Source organism: Citrus clementina, unplaced genomic scaffold, assembly GCF_000493195.1.
Source record: "Citrus clementina cultivar Clemenules unplaced genomic scaffold, Citrus_clementina_v1.0 scaffold_3, whole genome shotgun sequence".
Taxonomy (NCBI): Eukaryota; Viridiplantae; Streptophyta; class Magnoliopsida; order Sapindales; family Rutaceae; genus Citrus; species Citrus x clementina.
In genome coordinates, this window is record NW_006262339.1 from 26680846 (window position 1) to 26689916 (window position 9071).

The 9071-nt window shown below is 30.8% G+C and overlaps 1 non-coding gene and 1 pseudogene across 1 annotated transcript; one reads left to right on the forward strand and one right to left on the reverse strand.

The window, feature by feature from the left end:
* The window catches only part of LOC18049505, an 18691-nt pseudogene extending 12144 nt beyond the window's left edge, over nt 1-6547 (reverse strand).
* LOC112100508 lies at nt 5988-6096 on the forward strand. The gene has a single exon (XR_002906876.1). It is a non-coding gene; the product is annotated as a small nucleolar RNA R71 (small nucleolar RNA).
* Nucleotides 6548-9071: the final 2524 nt, after the last annotated feature.

The following is a 9071-nucleotide window of genomic DNA, read 5'->3' on the forward strand; positions in this document are numbered from 1 at the left end:
CATGATTCATCATTCAGATATTCTCTCTTGCATACTTGATACCACTAATTCTTCTCAAATTGGTGGGCTAGACATGCACACTAGCGGTTTCATGGCTTTTGGGATAATGCCTAATACTTGGATTCCTCTAGTAAAAATAGCTTTTGAGATAAGTCTTGATAACCCTCGTTCACCTCCTCCATATACAAGATGCAGTTTCCTCTCTGCTATGACACGACCAAGATCTACTGCTGCCTGAACAAGCTCTTTGTACTTTCCATAGTGAAACCCAGAAAGGCACACAAATATTTTTGAATTGTTTATTCAAAGATGCTGCCATCAGACTAATTTTTCAAAAACAAGTTGTGAGTATTTGAAAAAAGAGCTCATATTTAAATATCCTGGTGACATAAATAATTAGAAACAGTTGTAAATGGGTTGGCATATTTGTTAAATGACAAGTAAAGGTTGTGGCTCAATAATTCAAAAACAAACAGTAAAAAGAAAATAATGATTAGAAAAAGTAAATAGTAAAAGAAAATTAATATTTATTAAATACAAAATCACACCACTAAATGCAATAATGCAAATGATAAAATAACAGTAAAGTAAAATAACAGTGAAGTAAAAGGATATTTATTGGTAGTTGTAATTGTGGCTCACATCTTCCTCTGGTTTTATATCTAGTAACGGCTTGAACGCCCTCTATGGGTCGAGGATAGGCTTCCCATCCAGTTTTCTTATAAACTGGTAAACAATGTTTTTTTGAATCAGATTCTCAAGACTAAATTGTGCACTTTGTGTTTGGAATAGTCTCCATAACTTGTATATCTTATATTGCACATGCTTGCTGTGATGCGTCTCAAGAGATCATAAGATGTCATCCAACGAATCTTTACTCATGCCATCTTTAACGAATTTAATTTTATCTTCACAAGTATCAGACACCATTCCTAAAGATTTACAAACTTCTCGGTTGCAACCAAGTCTTACACAACTATGACATTTTGAGCCAAGTCATTTAGCTCTCATTTTCTTAGCAAATGTACTTTTACCAAAACCAAGCATGTAAGAACAAATGGATTAGAAAACTGACCTGCTAATCAGACCTTTGCTTTAATTAACCAATTAAATGTCAGAAGGAATGCCTTTGATCATTAAAAAAATATGTACAGTGCATCAATCTAGAGAAAAAAAATCAAACAATGAAACGACAAAATAATAGTAAAAAAAAATCAATCATTAAAGACTTAATCAAGAACTGGTGGGTCACCCAAATTAAGTTCGGTGTCCTTGTCACATGGGTGATGTTCCAGATATGGTTTTAATTTTTGACCATTAACTTTAAATGTGACACCGTTCTTTGGATTCTCAATTTCTATGACCCCATATGAATAAACATTTTTTACAACAAATGGGCCACTCCATTTTGACTTTAACTTTCCTGGAAATAAATGAAGACGAGAATTATAAAGCAACACTTTTTGACCAATCTCAAATGTTTTTTGAAAAATTCTTTTATCATGAAATGCTTTTGTTCTTGCCTTAATAATTCTTGAATTTTCATATGCATCATTCCTTAATTCCTCAAGTTCATTCAATTGCAATATTCGCACATTACCAGTATTATCTAAATTTGAATTAAAAGCTTTAATAGCCCAAAGTGATTTATGTTCAAGTTCAATAGGTAAATGACAAGGTTTACCATAAACTAACTGATAAGGTGACATTCCTAATGACGTTTTAAATGCAGTACGGTAAGCCCAAAGTGCATCATTAAGTCTAAGAGACCAATCTTTTCGGTTTGGGTTAACCATTTTTTCCAAAATTTGTCTTATCTCCCTATTTGCTAATTCAACTTGACAATTTGTTTGAGGATGATAAGGGGTAGCAATTTTATGTGTAAATCCATATTTCTTCATTAAAAACTCAAATGACTTATTACAAAAATGCTTACCTCCATCACTAATAATGGCTCGAGAGATTCCAAATTGACTTAAAATGTTTTCTCTTAAAAATTTAACCACAGTTTTACTATCATTATTTTGACAAGAAATTGCTTCAATCCATTTTGAGACATAATCAACTGCAACTAATATATACACAAATCCAAAAGATGATGGAAATGGACCCATGAAATCAAATCCCCAACAGTCAAATATTTCAATTTCAAGTATGGGATTTAAGGGCATCATGTTTCTTTTTGTAATTGATCCCAATTTTTGACATTTTTCACAACTTTTGCAAAATTCATATGTTCTTTGAACATTGTAGGCCAATAAAATCCACACTGTAAAATTTTAGCAGTAGTTTTTCTTGAAGAAAAGTGTCCACCACATGCTTCAGAATGAAAAAAAATTAATGACACTACTTACCTCATTATTAGGAATACATCGTCGAAAAATTTGATCTGGGCAATATTTGAACAAGTAAGGGTCATCCCAATAAAATTTCTTTACTTCAACAAAAAATTTCTTCTTCTCTTGAGCATTCCATTGCAAAGACATTTTACCCGTAATAAGAAAATTAACAATGTTAGCATACCATGACATTGAAGTAACAGAAAATAAAAATTCATCAGGGAAAGAATCATTGATGGGTGTTATATCATTGAAAAATTTTGATGTGAGTCTTGATAGATGATCAGCAACGACATTTTAAGCACATTTTTTATCTTTGATGATAAGGTCAAAATTTTGAAGTAACAAAATCCAACGAATTAGTCTCGGTTTGGCACCCTGTTTACTCATCAAATATGTTACAGCAGCATGGTCAGTAAACACAACAGATTTAGAGCCAAACAAATATGAATGGAATTTGTTTAATGTAAATACCATAGCAAGTAATTCTTTTTCAACTGTAGAATAATTCATTTGAACACTATCCAAAGTCTTACTCGCATAATAAATCACAAAAGGCTTACAATCCATTCTTTATCCTAAAACAACACCAACAGCAAAATCACTTGCATCACACATTAATTCAAATGGCGAAGACCAATAAGGAGATTGCATAATAGGTGCAGATGTTAAAAGAAAAATTATTTTTTCAAAAGATTTTTAGCAATCATCATTCCATTCAAACGGCGCATCTTTTAATAAGAGGTTACAAAGTGGTTTAGATATGGCACTAAAGTTTTTATAAACCTCTTATAAAATCCTACATGTCCTAAAAAGGATCGCACATCTCTAACTATTTTTGGTTGTGGCAATTTAGATATGACTTCGATTTTTGCTTTGTCAACTTCAATTCCTTTAACAGAAACAACATGACCCAAAATAATTCTAGAAGTAACCATGTAGTGACATTTTTCCCAATTCAACACTAGTTCTTTTTCAACACATCTTTTTAAAACTTTCTCCAAATTATCAAGGCAATCATCAAAAGAATTCCCAAACACAGTCAAATCATCCATAAAGACCTCTAAACAATGTTCAACCATATCACAAAAAATGCTTAACATACATCTTTGAAATGTCGCAGGAGCATTACAAAGCCCAAATGGCATTCTTTTAAATGTCAATGTTCCAAAAGGACAGGCAAATGTGGTCTTTTCTTGGTCCTCAAGTGCTATAGGAATTTGATAATAACCTGAATATCCAGTTAAAAAACAGTAGTAGGGATGTCCTGCTACTCTTTCTAAGATTTGGTTAAGGAATGGTAATGGAAAATGATCTTTTCTAGTGGCTTTATTTAACTTTCTATAATCAATGCACATGCGCCAACTAGATGTAATTCGTGTTAGAATTAATTCACCTTTTTCATTTTTAACAACAGTGATTCTAGATTTTTTAGGCACTACTTGTGTAGGACTTACCCACTTAGTATCAGAAATATGATAGATAATTCCCACATCAAGTAATTTAAGGACTTCTGTTTTGACTACCTCTTTCATGTGTGGGTTTAATCTTCTTTGAGGTTGTTGACATGTTTTAGCATTTTCTTCCAAATTAATTCTATGTGTGCAGATTAAGGGATTAATGCCTTTAATATCATTTAAAGTCCATCCAATAGCATTTTTATGCTTTTTAAGAACAATTAGTAAATTACCTTCTTGGTCGCTTGTTAAAGTAAAAGAAATCACAACATGATAAGTTTGTTCTTCTCCAAGAAAAGCATATTTCAATCCTTCAGCCAAAGGTTTCAATTCCAGTTTAGGTGCTTCTTGTTATTCTGTCTTTTCAATACTTCCAAGCTCCTCAAATTTTGGCTCGTCATCATAATTTTGTGAAGTCTGCACAGAATCAAGCAACAAATTTATATTAGAAATATTAAGTTCAAGTTGCTTATTTGACTCAATTGAATTAACTAAACAAACATTAGAAAGTTCAAAAAAATCCCCTTTTTGAATATTTTCCTCGATACAAGATTCAAGCAATTCTTTTTGTTCATCAATATCATCTTCATTCTCATTTTCTTCATTAGGTTGCCTACACATGTTGAAAACATTCAATTCCAAAGTCATATTCCCAAAAGATAAATTCATTAAACCATTCCTAGAATTAATTAAAGCATTAGTAGTTGCTAAAAATGGTCGACCTAAAATTACAGGAATTGGCTTGTAATTATTCACAACAGGTTCAGTTTCCAAGACAATAAAATCCACAGGATAGATGGATTTATCAACTTGTACTAAAACATCTTCCACTATTCCTTTTGGTACTTTAACTGATCTATCGACAAGTAAAAGTGTAGTTGAAGTTGATTTTAACTCACCAAGATTAAATTAAAGATAAACTGAATATGGAAGCAAATTAACACTAACATCAAGATCTAGTAAAGCATGCTCAATTCTGTGATCACCAATAATACAAAAAATGGTAGGACAACCAGGATCTTTATATTTCAACTTATTATTAGTAGACAAAATTGTACTTACCTGTTTGGCCATGAAAGCACTCTTTCTTACCTTCAATTTCCTCTTAACAGTGCACAAGTCCTTTAAAAATTTGGCATATGAAGGTACCTGCTTGATTGCATCTAATAGAGGAATGTTAACTTTCTTGCTTAAAGATTTCATAAATTCATAAGAGTGGTTTGATTTCCTTGGTTTATTCAATGCATGCAGAAATGGTGGTTCAGGTGGAACACTAGTTATTTCTTCACTAGGTGTAAGTTCATTTAGTCCTTCCTTACCCTTTGAAGTTTCACAATTTTCATAAGGTTCAAGCATAGGTCTATCAATAACCTTACCACTACGAAGAGTTATAATTGACTTGACTTGATCTGTGGGTGGATTTTGTTGAATCTTAGGATTTGGTTGTAGTTGGGCTGGAAATTTTCCTTTTTCTTGAATGGTGAGTGCAGAAACAATTTTAGCAAGAGTATCTTTCAAATAAGAAAAAGTTTGTATATTTTGATTGTTAATAACATCTTGCTTTCTGATGAATAAATACATTGTGTCTTCCAGATTTTTCCAGGGTAGTGGAACATATGGTGCATAAAGTTGAGCATTTTGAAAATTTTGCAGAGGTGGTGCTTGTGAAGATTGTGCATTATTATTATTCCTCCAACTGAAATTCAGATGATTTCTCCAACCAGGATTATAAGTATGTGAATATGGGTTTGGTTTATTGAAAGTGTTAATGACGTTAGCTTGATCATTTAGACATTCTTTAAGTGCAGGCAAAGCAGGACACTGTTGAGTGAAATGATCATTCGAACTACACATGTTACATGTAATTTCTTGAACAAATTTTAATTGATCACTTTTTTTATGCTCCAAATCTTCAACTTTCCTAACTGGGGATGCAAATTTGGCTTGTAAATCATGATCTTCCCTAAGGTTATGGATTCCTCCACTAGATAGAGATGGTTGTTGCTTATTTTTCAATTCAAAAGTTTCAATAGTATCCCAATGTTGTGCATTTTTAGCTAATTGGTCAAGGTAATCTAGTGCATCCTTAGGATTTTTATTTTTAAATTCACCATTACACATCATTTCAACAACCTGTATACTTTGGGGTATTAAGCCCTCATAGAAGTAAGTGACCAATCGCCAAGTTTCAAAACCATGACGTGGACATATGTTGAGCAACTCTTTAAACCTATCCCAACATTAGTATAATGTTTCTCCATTTTTTTGAGTGAAAGAAGTGATTTGCCTTTTAAAAGAATTTGTTCTATGAGGTGGAAAGAATTTTTTCAAAAACTGTTCTTGCATGTTATTCCAAGTTCTTACTGATCCAGATCTAAGGTTTTGTAGCCAAGTTTTAACTTTTTCTTTTAATGAAAAAGGAAAAACCTTTAATCTAATTATGTTTATGCTACAATTTTGGTCCGTGTATGTATTACAAACTTTCTCAAAATCTCTTAGATGCAAGTACGGATTCTCAGATTCTAAATCATGAAATGTTGGTAAAAGTTGGATAATACCTGATTTAAAGTTGAATCGAGATGCTTCTGGAGGAAATACTATACACGACGGTGCTCCGGTTCCGGTTGGATTCATGTAGTCTCTCAGAGTTCTTGGTTGATTCTGATCATGCCCATGTTGAGAATGGTTGTCTCCCTGATCAATTTGAGGATTAAGTTCGCCCAAAACGTTTTCTTCTTGACTCTCATCCATGATTGGTGGTGGAGATTGAGATCTACGAATTCACCTGCCACTTGAAGATCGAGACCAACGTCTCATGCAATTGTTATGTTATAAAGATAATATTCACACAAATTAATAACAAAAAAAAAAATAAATATGCAAATAATATAAGTGTACAAAAGAAAATTAAAACTAAAATTAAATAACAATTTTGGTGGTTGAACCCACCAATTAACAATAAAATTAAGTGTAAAATAAATGCGAAAGAAAGAAAAAGAAAAAAAATGGTGGTTGAACCCACCAATTAAAAAAAATAAAGCAAAAAAAAAAATTAAATAAATACTGAAAATAAAAATTAAGAGTTATTAGTTAGTTTGGTGGTTGAACCCACCAATAAAGCAAAAATAAATAAATAAATACAAAATAAAATAAATACAGAAAATTAAATAACTGAAATAAAAAAAAGTTAGGAGTTAACAGTTAGTAAGTTAAGAGTTAGTAATTAGAGTTAGTAGTTAAAGTTAGTTTGGTCCAAATTAAGTCCAAAATAAGTCCAAATATGTCCAAAGTATGTCCAAGATGTAAGTCCAAGTCTTGATTATTTTGAGGAATTTTGTCTAGGGATTCTATTGCAAATTATTTTTAATTTTATGGCCACACCGTAATTTTTAGAAGTTTAGAATTGAGCCATTTGGGATGAAAGTGAAACGACTGAAAGATGTTGGGGTCAGAACGAAATTTCGAGAAGATTGAGCTAGAAACGAGAATTGTTGGGGTGAAATGCAAATTATGAAATATATATGGACAAAAGAGAATTTAAGAAAAAGAAAAGGGGATAAACGAAAATTTACACAAAGAGAAAAATCAAAAACAGAAAAATAAAGCAAAATAAAATTTTTTTCCCGGCAACGGTGCCAAAAATTTGACACAATTTAAAAGTAATTTTTAACTCTCAAGTATAAGAGTGTTTTGTTGTATTATAACTCGGTGAGTCCGAGGTCGATCCACAGAGAAAATATTTAATTTGTTTATTTTATTTTAACTAAAAATTGAAATTAAAAATTAAATATAAACAACTTAATTTAAATAAAACTATAAAATTGAACTAGTTAGGGTTATGTATCCACTCTTAGAAGTAAATAAAACTTAATAAATTCTTTTTGCCTATTTTTTTAGATTTATTGCCCAAAAGATTAATTAAATAAATTATTATTATTTTCCCTTTAATTTTATGATGGATTAAGTATTTATTGTGCCAAAATTTAATTTGTTTACAATAAGTCAAAATACCATTTTACCATACCTTATATTAAGATATTAAGAATTTATTGTGCCAAATTCATTTGTTTGTCTATAATAAATCAATTTTCTAAATATAAAATATGTATAAAATTAAATAGAAAATAATTTAATTTATAAAATTAAAAATAGAATTTGCTTAAATCATAATTATTTGCTGAGAGTTTCACCTTCCCCTAACTAATATTATTTAGTTAAACATAATTAAAATATAAAGAAGTAGTAAAATTGAATTACTTATAATTAAAAGTAATAAAAACAACTAAAATTAGAAATAAAACTAATTTTATTTATAAAAATAATTATACAAAATATTAAAAACACACCTAGAAATCAAGATTAATAGGAGATAGAGAGAATTTGAGAAGAAGAGGGTTGTAGAGAGATGATTAAAAACATAAAAATGAGGCTCTATTTATAGAAAAATAAATTCATAATCCAGTGCTTTGCGGTCCATCATAAGCTTCATGCGTGTGCTCCTCACAACCATTAGATCAAGATCCAACGGTTGGTCAAACTTCAAAAGTCAACATGACACGTGGCATCGTTTGACTCGTCTGATTTGGCCAAAGAACGGTTGGGATTTGGCGGGTTAATGGGTGGATCGGGTCGACCTAAATACAAAGATTCGGATCCTACAACTTCCTTCACCAACCATTGCCACGTGGCACAATCATGGCCATTGAATCATAAACGGTTGAGATTTAGTTAAAATTGCCAGCTATCCCATGCACTCATATCTATTGTAAGCTCATTTCATCATCCAATCAATACTCGGTCAGTAGGAAAAGTTAACTTTTTTTACACAAGCCCAATTTTAAGCCGATTTTGACTGATCTGAAGGTTTTCGGACCTCCGAAATCCAAATTTGACCTCTGTTTATCTGTTTGGAGCCTCGAATTAATATTTTTCCTAATAAACACATAAAAATACACAAAATTAAATATATTTAAAATATAATTAATAATTCCTAATATATTACATAAACACAAATATAAATTGTAACATAAGCAGAAAATAACATATTATCGCTTGATAATTAAACAATTTTTAATACTAATCAACCAATTGTTAACTAATATTAAATATAACATTATACGATCTACGCTTTATTTACCCTACAAGGTGAATTCTTATGTCTAGTTCTTCACTAATCTTAGATTAGGCATAACCCTATTCAAACCTAGAAAAATTCGACTTGGGAAATCCAATATAAAACCATGTATTATCTTAATTTATTCCACTAAGTTAGACT